A 12514-nucleotide genomic window follows, 5' to 3' on the forward strand; every position below is an offset into this window, starting at 1 on the left:
GTCCATCAGGTTGGTTGCCAGTGTAAGCTTCTAGTTTGTACGTATGAAACATTCTGGCATCCATAATGGCATACATTTTTATACCATACTTGACAGGTTTAGAGGAAATTTATATCCTACAACTGTAGTGGCCTCTGAAAGCTGTGAGTTTATCATCAACTGTTGTATATCGCCCAAGGGAATAATTCTTTAACCTCTTCTTGCATGAATTAAAAAGTGAAATCTTGCTCTGACAGCCGTATAAAATTACAAGATAACGTCTTCATTAGAAGGGCCCACATAAGGACCTGTGGATCCTGGCATCATTTGATGCCATCATGCATCTGATAACCAATATCTGAGTTAACAATGAAGGTATGCAAAATTATTGAAATTTTAAAAACATTAAATAGTTATGATATTTAGGCCTATATGTAAGGTATTTCCGTAATACACTTAACTTATCGCATTACTACACTAGGTATTCTCAATATTGAAAATCCAAGGTCAACAAACAATGTTTTTCATTGATAATGAAAACTTTCCATAAATTCTGGGCACACAGGTTCCTCACATTTCTTACAGATGTATCTGGTACGTGTCTTGCAGAATTAATCATGGCATCTTGGCGCTTGTTTTGCTGTTACTTTGTTTGGATAGTGTCCTCTGCCATCATACGGTACCTCTCCGTCAGCTCTTTTCACTGGTTATCTCTTCTTGGCAACTGGTTCATCTTCCCCCTCAGTTGAAGGGCGACCTCTTTTTCAGCTTTGAGGAGTGGCCCCTATCAGAATAAGAGATGTAGCAACAGCAGCCTTGAATGTAAGCAGAGGGATCTTTTCAACTTTTTCCCTGTAACACAGGCCATATTTAGGAGGTGGAAAAACAGTCTTAGATACTGGTACTATTTTTTTTTTAACCCATGAGGATAGTGGGCAATCATTCTGTCCAAGTCTCCACCACCCATGAATTTATTGTACTCTCCAACAGCAAAAGGTCTTGCAATGGATACAGTTCTTTTCTCCTTCCTGTCCCATCTTTCCACTTCATCCTCTGGTTGTGCACCAGCATATGTTGAGAGTAAGTGCACCTCCCTTGTGTCCTTCCAGCGTACAACAGTCATGTCACAGGATGTTACAGTTGAGCATGATTCTCTTGGAAGCTGCTTCCCATCCACAAGTTTTGTCTGAATGTTGGGAATTTTATTCAAATGCACAGTTCCTACAACATAAATCTCATGCGATTTCAAGTGCTCCAGCAAAGGGACTGATGTAAATAAATTGTCTATGAATAATTTGTGATTCTTCCTTTCAATTCCATGGCAGAGCCTAACAACAGTGTCACCAATAGGTCCTAGTGCACTCCTATCTTGTTGCTTGGCTCCATCATAAAGTTAAAAGCAGTGAACACAACCATCCACACTAGCTCATACCCAAATTTTGAAGCCCAACTTTTTTGGCTTGCCCTTCAAATATTGTTTCAAATGACTCCTGCCTTTGAAAGGTACCAACATTTCATCCACACTCTGATGTTCTTTAGGATTAACAGCTTCATGGAAAGTTTGGTGCAAGGTGGAAACAATTGGACATACTTTCCAGAATTTATAGGAAGGGGAGTTAGGGATTGGAATAACTTACCAAGGGAGATGTTCAATAAATTTCCAATTTCTTTGAAATCATTTAAGAAAAGTCTAGGAAAACAACAGATAGGGAATCTGCCACCTGAGCGACTGCCCTAAATGCAGATCAGTATTGATTGATTGATTGATTTATCTGGCATCTGATCATTTTTATCATCATTATTCACAAAGTGGATGTAACGTTTTATTTCCTCAAATCTATTGACTGACATGCTGTTTGCAATTAGATCCATTCGAAGACCTTTCACTGATGACCAATACATCCTTGATTGCGGATATATTATGTAAGTCATTATAATATTCATTCCCAGGAAGATTTTTAGTTCATTTTCTGTAACCCTGAATGACATTTTCACATTCTGAAAGGCATAACAGTTAGTCTCGTACACTATATTAGCATATAATGTGTCTGGAAACAGATAAATGAAAAAATCGTATGGATCATTTCTATCTATTTGTAGGTATCAAGGAGCTGAGGGATTCAGTTGGTGTAGTCATTGTCGTTCCCTGAGAACCATAATTTGGGTCTTTGCTTTACCTTATCAGCGGCGGATAATGGAGTGACCCTGTTTCCTTGGGTGTTAGTTTTAGAACTACTAGGTTCGGGAGCTAGTGATAAATGACTAGTTCCAGATTCAAGGTTATGTGTTCCAATATCAAGAAATGGAGGCAGTTGTGTAGAATTTTGGTCATTTTGTAGCTGTGGAACATTATCATCATCATCATCATCCCTATCTAGAAATATGCGATCATGAATGCTTCTTTGAATGACTTCGTATTCATAGTCATCACTACTTGAAAAGCTGGCATCAGAATCTAGGGGCAGAAAATCTTCCAACAAGTGTTCCTCGATTTCATCTGGATCCAGAAACTCAGCCATTAGGAATCTGTTATGAAATAATGGGCTCATTAGTAATTTCTAATAATCATCACATTATAGGCGGCATAGTCTTATTATAGGATGCTGTATATAATAACCTAGGAAAAACGGCACCTAAAATTACATTGGAAGCAACATGAGCGTAGTAAGAAATATTTCTAGACTACTTACATCATTCTTTGTAAATTAACAGTAATACAGGGCAATTCAAAATGATGGACCCGATTTATTCTGTGAAATCTAATAAACATATTGTAATGTGAGATATGTGCTAAGAATAAATAATAATCGTATGGACTCAGCTACCGTGTGCAGACATTTCGACTTGATGCCATCTGGCTGTCTACTCGTCAATTTCGACGTTCCGTTTTACTCTAGGCCCACTAGATGGCAGACCGAGTAAACCGGATCTCTCTTGGGCGTCTATGGCTGAGATTTAATGAAATTTGTCGGGTAAATACCAAATGTATCGCCAGAGATCTTTTACATGCCGACATCGTACGACATGGAGTATCGAATGGACTTTTTTCCGCCCTTCAAAAATCCGACTACCTCTGCCGGGTTTGAACCCGCTATCTTGGGATCCGGAGGCCGACACTACCACGGATCCACAGAGGCAGCTTGTGCAAAGAATGGTAAACTCAAAGTTTTTTCCAGTCATGTCACAAGTGTTCTATGTGAACACCTCACGTAACATGAGATACATCAAACCGATAGTCTATCTCCTGCCAAACCTTGTGTAGTGTGTCGTGGTCAATCTCTGCGATGGCTGCTGTGATGCGGGCACAAAGGTCGTCCAATGTTAGTGGAAGAGGTGATACGTAAACATGATCCTTTACGAAACCCGACAAGAAGAAATCACATGGGGTTAAGTCGAGGGAATGCGGTGGCCAACAAATGAGAGTTTGATCCTCCTGAGATGCACGACCTATCCAACGTTGTGCCAATGTCTCGAGGTGGCTCCGAACGTTGCAATGGTAGTGCGGAATGCGCGAAACAGTTGCCTGTGGAAGTTCAAGTTTCCTTGCTGCCCGGTAGGTGGGCTTCTGCGGACTCCGCAGGAAACTGGCGCGAACACGTTCCACTGTCTCTTCCCTGGTCGAAGGACGGCCAGTCGACTTTTGCTTACAGATGCAGCCCATGTCTCTGAATTTTGCATACCACGCACGAATGGCTTTTCCTGTAGGTGGGTCTTTTCCATACCTGGTACAGAAATGCCGTTGAATACTAATCACAGACTTGTTTACATGGTAATCAAGCACACAGAACTGCTTCGGCTCTCCAGCCGCAGCCATTTTCTTTACTCGCTTCCTGCGCGCTTGTAACGGCTGAAAATGAAACCACGTGGGATGAAATCTAAAGTCAACTAAACTTTGAGGAGTTTGCCTTTCTTTGCGCATATCTCACAGTATGATATGTTCATTAGATTTCATAGAATAAGTTTATGAAATCGGGTCCATCATTTTGAATTGCCCTGTATAAACTTCAATTTCAGCCTAAATCAAATGGTCATACAATGTTTATGCACCCATCTCTTCATGTGGTACTTTCTTTGGTTTTAGTGTATTTCTGTCTCCTATATGTGGTTGTCCTGTATTCCTTGTCTGTTTTCTTTTGTTTCTTGTCCACACTCTTAAGTTCACTTTACGTTTTTTCCTTTATTTCTATCATTTAAGAACTTTGGACTCACAGTCAAGCTTCCTTGGTCTGGCATTATTACAACCTTCTTGCTCCCAGCCTACACTTTATCATTAAAACTATAATGGAAATATGTCGGGTTTGCCAACATTAATATGCCAGAGGCAACTCGACTCGCTTACAAACTTTTTGCTTTGTAACCTGACTTTGAGACTTAAGTGTGGGTTACAATCTTCTTGCCTGGAGGTATTCAATTATGGTTTCTATGTGAAAGTGAAATTATTGCTATATTGTAAAGTTCTCTAACAAACTGTACGATAAAAGTAAATTTCCATTCACAATATGAGCACAGTTTTTCAAACTAGTGGAAATAGAGTCCATTGGATTGCACAGCAATGTTATATTCCATGGGGTCGTCATCTTCATCAGCAGGGGTAGAAGAAAATAGAAATAATTCAGTAGCCAGCCTCTTTTTATCAGGAGCCAGCACATTTTTTGCAAATATACATTACGAAAACCACAGGTTAGACTAGGATAAAGCTACGTATTGTTTTTGAAATGTGACCTTACGTCCATATAGCAATGGAAATTTATATTTTAAGAGATACTAACCCAAATACTCACCAGTCACCTTCAAGGTCAGCGTCTTTTAAAATTACACTACACGTGGCTGTTTGATTTCCCACCAAAAAACCAACGATCAATACATTTTGTTGCATCAAAGTCCTTTAAAGATGGTCCATTCAAAGATATTATCATGAGATCACATAAGTTTTTCTCGGCAAGCTTGGTTCGCAGTTTGTGTTTAATCATAGTCATTGTGCTGAACCCTCGCTCACATGATGAGTCGATACAGGTGTTGTTGCCACTATATATTAAGCTATTCATTATTTGTTTTGCGTCACACCGACACAGATAGGTCTTATGGCGACGATGGGGTAGGAAAGGCCCAGGAATGGGAAGGAAGTGGCCGTGGCTTTAATTAAGGAACAGCTCCAGTATTTGCCTGGTGTGAAAGGAGCTTTCTTAAAATCGGAAATCGTCCTTTCACAGTCCACGATTTTTCAAGTAGATCATTCAGTGGAAGACCTTTCCCGACTACTTTGAACTCGTACCACTCGCTCAGTATGTCTTCTACGTTGTTCTCCTCAATTTGAAGGTGTTCTGAAAAATGAATGGCAAGAAACTGTATTTCACTATTGCCATAATTTTCCAGTTGCTTTCGTGATTGCCAGAAATATGTGTCAATAACCCCAGTGGCACTTTGAATGTCCTCATTTTGAAGAAATGTATCTTTCAGAAAGGTAATCCCACTTGCCAAAATATGTTCCTTGTTGCTCGAGAAATTCTTATTCGACACACCCGATAACTGTATTCCACTGAAAACTCCTGAAAGTGTTATAGCAGGAAAAACTTTTCTGCCATTGGGCCCTTGGTGTTGTAAAGTTGCTGCAATGAATTAATTGCATTATTTGCATGCACTCTTGTCTGACTTAAAATCAGAACATGCCTCAGAAATACAAGTGAAAGTCTTTTGATGATGATGCTTAAATTAATCAATTTCATTGTTTGTCCGTATTGAACCAAGATTACAACTTTTATTATATTATTTTTTTATGATTTTTATTATTACTATTATTTTATTATTTATTATTATTAGGTGGATCCAAATTATAATAAAAGTTGTAATGATGATGCTTGTTGTTTAAAAGGGCCTAACATCGAGGTCATCGGCCCCTAATGGTACGAAATGAAATAACAAAAAGTTCAAATTCATCCACTGACCAAAATAAAATTAAAAATGTCATGAAGAATGAATGGATGGACATGAACCCAACAAAAAAAACAGTGGATCAGATTCAAGAAAGATCATAAATAATACTATTACTGACCAAGGGGCCACTTATAAAGCACAATGATGCTTGATGTCTAAAGGGGTGCAAAATCCACGTCTAAGGTCCCACAGAATGGTACATGTCGCGAGTAAAGTAGAACCATGGTATTTGTCATGTTGGGGTATGAATTAAAAGTAGCGAAGACTCACGGTGTTCCACACAAGATGGTACTACTCACAAGGATTGCACTTCGTACAGGAAACGCAGACCTATGGTGTTTCTCACACAATGGCGCCACTCATTGTCAACGCAAACCGATAAGGTTCCTCACCTAGGTGTACTAACCACAGGCACTCGCACTATCCCGTGGTGTTCCTCACATAGTTGGTACTAATCACAGGCAACACATACCCACGGTGCCGCTATACGCCCAGACCCGCGGTGTTGCTGATATGGGTACGACGCACGGGTACTGGAAACCCCCAGGCCAGCCTCTTTACTGCTACTAATCACAAACCTATTTCGTACCTAATTTAGTGGTACTACTCGCAAGTACAGGCAACCCATGGTGTTCCCCGCATGATGGTACGAATCAAAAGTAGTTTCATGGTTCTAATTCAATCATCCGTTGGTCGCCCCTTTTAGTCGCCTCTCACGACAGGCAGGGGATACCGTGGGTGTATTATTCGTCTGCGTCCCCCACCCACAGGGGGTACAAAGTCTTTTGAATATACGCATATGTCATACAGGAAGTGAATTATGATGACAAATTTGAAGTCCTTGATCTTCTTTAGAAGACCTTTAGCCGTGGTTCCGTCTTCACTTTTCCTTTCAGAAATATTCTCTAAATGCACCACTAGGCATTCCCAGTCTTTGACAACTGCATGCAAAGCATTTAATTTGCTTGCTACCCTACTAACTTGGTGTAAGTATACTCCAATTTAGATATTACACATTCCAGCAACTCCGACATTTTTTTTCACTTCGCGAAGTCGTTTTGGCGAATGTCGATAAAACATTATATAGTTTCCTGAGTATAGAATCAATTTCATCAATGATTTTTAAGTTTCACATTTTTCAGTGAGTGAAGAACAATGAGCTCGAGCTCTCAATTTTTTTTAAGATATTTTTGTAACCATACCATTACGGACACCAATCACACCTGGTGCTCCATCAGTCCCTATACCTATTAGTTTTGTACTGTAAAGAGTTCTCCAACCCCTAACTGAAGCAATTCTGTTTCTAGAGCCTCCACATAGGTATTGCTTGTTCATTCTCCAATGACAAAATAGACAGTCACCTTATTTAAAAGAAAAGAATGTAAAGTGTCAGCTCCTCATCATCCGATTTATCTGTTGATCCATCGAGTAAGATACTGACATGAACTTTCCTTAATGTCACATATAAAATCTTCACGAAGATCTGAGGCAATGTATGAAATAAATTGTCTGCATTGTGTATCATTCACATACTCCTCTGAATCAGAAACATTCAACTTGCTTAACAATGCAAACAAACCTTCAAAATCAGTGTAGGGTCTGTTTTCTTTTTTGCAGTATGATAAGATGCCATGAACAATGCATTCATATGCTGCAACATATTAGCATTCATTTTCTTTACGCACTTCGCTAAAAGTTCACATTCGGGAATTTTTATGAAACTTTCAGCCTCCTGCCGGCCCCGCGGTGTAGTGGTGGCGTGCCTGCCTTTTACCCGAATGCCCCGGGTTAGATTCCCGGCCAGGTTAGGGATTTTTACCTGAATCTGAGGGCTGGTTTGAGGTCCACTCAGCCTACATGATTACAAGCTACCTGACGGTGAGATGACGGCCCCGGGCATGAAAACCAAGGATAATGGCCGAGAGGATTCGTCGTGCTGACCGCACTACACCTCATAATCTGCAGGCCTCCGGGCTGAGCAGTGGTCGCTTGGTAGGCCAAGGCCCTTTGGGGCTGTTATGCAAATTTTTCAGCCTCCTGACACTTCGAGTGAGGATAGGATTTTTCGTATGTTTTAAACGTTTCCAGTTTAAATGGTCCTGAAAATCCGGATACAACTTTAGAATGTTTGTCGGCAATACTACGAAAGTTACTGCATAATTTACTCTTCGCAATTCCTTCTTCATAGCACAGCCACGGTAGTAATTCAAGCTACGATTCTCCTTATTGTGTATCATTCACATACTTCTCTGAATCAGTAACATTCAACTTGCGTAACAATGTAACCAAACCTTCAAAATCAGTGTAGGGTCTGCTATTTTTTGCAATATGATGAAATGAAATGGCGTATGGCTTTTAGTGCCGGGAGTGTCCAAGGACAAGTTCGGCTCGCCAGATGCAGGTCTTTTGATATGATAAGATGCCATGAACAATGCATTCATATGCTGTAACATATTAACATTAATTTTCTTTACGAACTTCGCTAAAAGTGCTGAAATTTCCGTTTGCCTGAAAATTGAAATTTAGACTATTTTTAATGCTTGATCTATCATTGTCTTGAACACCATAAATTTCACGCTTGTCATTGTTGTCCTGAAGACTACAGTTGGTACTTACATCAAGTGTTTTCTCACATGAGCTCGCTTCTGTATCACTTTGTGTTGCATTTACGGGCCCTACTTACGAAGAAATCTGAAAGCGTACACTGTTCTTTACTCGCATCAGTCAATTTGTGCGGCTTTCTTCCTTTCATTTTGCCGCTTTTCTCAAGTATAGCACAGAAACATAAAATACACCAGTGTTAAATGTCTTCCGAGTTCGCGGGCTTCGATGTCTGATGCTACGTTATCAATTTTCCATAAACGCACAGGAATAAAAACAACCGTATTTCTAAAGTGCAAACCGTTCAATACCAAGATGTAATTAAATTAAAAGCATAAATATTGTTCGGTGAAAATACAAGAATTGATAAACACGTCATTCCGTATGTTCTAAATGCAAAGAATGAATTCCACGGGAATTTATCAGCACTGCTTTGGGCAATAGTTTAGGAACGGCTAGTCACGGGAAGGAAGGCGGTAATGTAGTGTTTGTGGAATTATTTAACGTAGTAGTTCTCTACATTTTTCCACAACTCTGGTCTGATCTTTGTACTCGGATACCGACAGCTGATCATCTGTAATGGAACTCGATGTGTTACGATATGTCCACATGAAAGGATACTTGTTTGACGGTTTACAACGATGTCTCCCATGACCGCTAGGCAGCTCCCGCGCAGAACTGAAACGTCCAGTTCCAAGGTACGAAGAGCAATTACAGAATTCAAGACTCTGCCAAAAGCACTGAAAATGTTTATTGCACATATTAGAATATATGAGCTACAGAAAAAACGTGAAACGCCACACGACTTGTTACTTTGTAAAGTGGTGGGAACGTACATGTAAGGAAACTTCGGATTTCAAAAAATAAATTTTCAAAACTGAATTTGAAACTTCAGGCGCCAAGTAAAAATTTTCAGGCGCCATGGCGACTGGGCGCCCGGTATTTTTCGACCCCTGTTCATCAGACATATTTTGTTGAGCTATATCTTTGCCACATAGTAGCAAGTCTCTGTAGAACCCTCCGAGATCCTCTCTGTTGTGCCACTCGGGGCCAAAATGCTTTGACAATACCTGTTTCACATCAGTCAATCTTTTCTGGATTCATAGGTGCAGCCGGTTCATTAACTGCCAGATTCATGGTATTTAGTCACTTTTGCTTTCCTCTCCTCCCCTTTCCTTATTATAGGCTTTTAAGCACACAGATCACTTCACCTAGAATAAGTCCTTGTCTTCTTCTGGATCGGCTAATAATAAACCTCTTCGCAATTGCAAACTGTTGTGGTTTTTCACTGTGTGACCTGCAGTCATTTTCCAGTCTCAGAAATGAAAATCTGCACCAGGTCGGCGAATGGTTCCAGACTTCTCAAAATTGAAGCAAGTACCTGGCAGGGTACTTTCCTTCTTCCTGTTTGTGAACCTGTCGTTATATATTTCCAAACACTCGATCAGGAGGGATAAATGAGTGACCTGGAATAGGGAAGTAGAGCACAACACATTCAATATTGCTTGGTGTTTCACTCTGGAGCCAATACAGGAGCAACGATACCATTGTGGAATTCTTACTTTGCCGGCAGTTGTGGGGGACAAACAATCTTACAGTGTGAATGTGATGAGGAAATGCAGTGTTTGTAAGTCTTAAACACAGGATACTAAGTTCAATACGGAACTAACATGAAGTTTTTAAACTTGAACAGGATACTATCTCATTGAAATCCTTCCTGCCTTCCTTCCTTCCTTCCATTTCAGTCCATATATAGATACATATATTCCTTGGTTATTGTGGAGCAAGTAATAATAATAATAATAATAATCGTATGGCCTCAGCTACCGTGTGCAGACATTTCAATTTGACGCCATCTGGCTGTCTGCTCGTCAATTTCGACGTTCCGTTTTACTCTAGGCCACCACTAGATGGCAGACCGAGTAAACCGAAACTCTCTTGGGCGTCTATGGCTGAGATTTTTAATGAATTTTGTCGGGTAAACACCAAATGTGTCACCAGAGATCTTTTACATGCCGACATCGTACGACATGGAGTGTCGAATGGACTTTTTTCCGCCCTTCAAAAATCCGACTACCTCTGCGGGGTTTGAACCCGCTATCTTGGGATCCGGAGGCCGACACTGTACCGCTGATCCACAGAGGCAGCTTGTGGATCAAGTGACAAGCCATGACATATGGTAAAGTTGTACACATAGAACTGTCTCTTGTAGTATTGCTAGCTGTCTGGTATCTTTGGAAAAACAAGATTTTTCTGACAGTCGAAACTAAATGTTTTCTCCCCCTCTTCTTGTTCCTTAAGGAATGTGACAAACACTGGTGGGGAGCAGGATTGAATTTTAAATTGTCTTTCTCTGCAAGATGTCTTGTACTTTACATCCTTTCCTTTAGCTCAGTGCACTTTGAACACTGATCTGCTGCTGGGGATTTAAAGCTGATATTTTAATCTTCCACAAAAATTTTACGGAAATACTCGTATTTGACTAAAAGCTCGGCAACTGTCTGTTCCTTATTGTACATTTCCCAAAGTTTTCTTATACTGAAATCACTACTCCACAAAGAATCTTTTGGTCTTCCCTTGAATGTAATGGCTCTCAAGTGGATGAATATTTTCAGTAAATATTCTTACAGACTGACTACGTCTGCGGAAAACATTCTTAATGACTAGCGCCACTCCGTCTTTCCTTTGGAGACCTTCCAGGACTTAATTCTCTCCTGCATAGGTTTTGCACTCGATACTGAGTAAGTTTCGGAATTCCAAGGAATATCTTTTGGCAGTCTCTTACAGGAATACTGCCTTTCTCTTTTCGAAAGCTTGGAACATAATATTCAGTTGACGTACCTCGTTCTTGCCAATCATCTGTTCTTATTGTATGACAGTGAGGAAGACGTCCTTTAACATACCAAAGTATAAAACAATCTTGCTAAGTTTTGTCTGTAGATTTATAGAATCCCTGATGAAACTGACAAATATCTTGCATATTTAATTGTTGGCACAGCATCGTAGATTTCTCTGTATGGTGGCACTTAGGTAGACTCGGAAACCCTTGCATCGAGTGTTTGGTGAGACAAAATAGTCAGTATTTAACCGTCATAATAAGGAAGAGTTATTGCACAGATTGTATTTAAAACACAGCTTAAAGATTTGAAAACAAGATGACAGCATAACCTTATTCGGAAAAGACTTTGTTAAAATAAAGTCTAATTTACCAGTGAAATTACCGAACTTACCTTTCCCTTTACTTTTTGATTTTTTCTCAGCTGTCTTCCGTTAATTTTCTCATCCATTGATTCTTTGTTGCACAAATACTTCTGTCTGAAATATTAACCGAATTTTCAGCTTGACCTGCACTTTGATCACTTATTTCTCCAATCAGCTTTCTCACCGAAGTATAACAAAGCCTGTGGGTGGGGGACACTGATGAAGAACACACCCATGGTATCCTTTGCCTGTCATAAAAGTTGACTAAAATGGGCATCCAAGGGATGCTGAATTTTGAACCATAAGATTACCTGTGATTAGTACCATCACACAAGGAACACCATTAGTCAACTTTGGTAGCAATACTTTTGTAGAGATACCATGGGTCTGAGGGTGGATCACTATGGGTTTACAGTACCCGTGTATAGTATCCGCCACTATAACGGAGGCTACACTCGCTAGGGTGTTTCAGCATCTGGTAGTGGACATCATGGGCCTGCGTTTCGAGGAACACCACGGGTCTGGGCATTGCCTGTGATTAGTACCACTATTCTGCCATCACCGTGAGAACCGAACCTGATGTAAACAAAGAACATTGTGTATCCGTATGTATCCATCTGCAGTCTGAACGCTGGTTGGAGGATCACTGGGATACTTCCAAGCACACGGCAAGAACCATGTGGGCTGTCTTTGAACTGTCGTTATTTCGCCTGGTTGCGGCGATTACATCAGAGTTTGTTCTACATAGCTGTTGCCGGATACCACTGATTGACATGCAGTTGTGATGCGGGTTACGAGACAA

Source organism: Anabrus simplex, chromosome 4 (assembly GCF_040414725.1).
Source record: "Anabrus simplex isolate iqAnaSimp1 chromosome 4, ASM4041472v1, whole genome shotgun sequence".
NCBI lineage: Eukaryota > Metazoa > Arthropoda > Insecta > Orthoptera > Tettigoniidae > Anabrus > Anabrus simplex.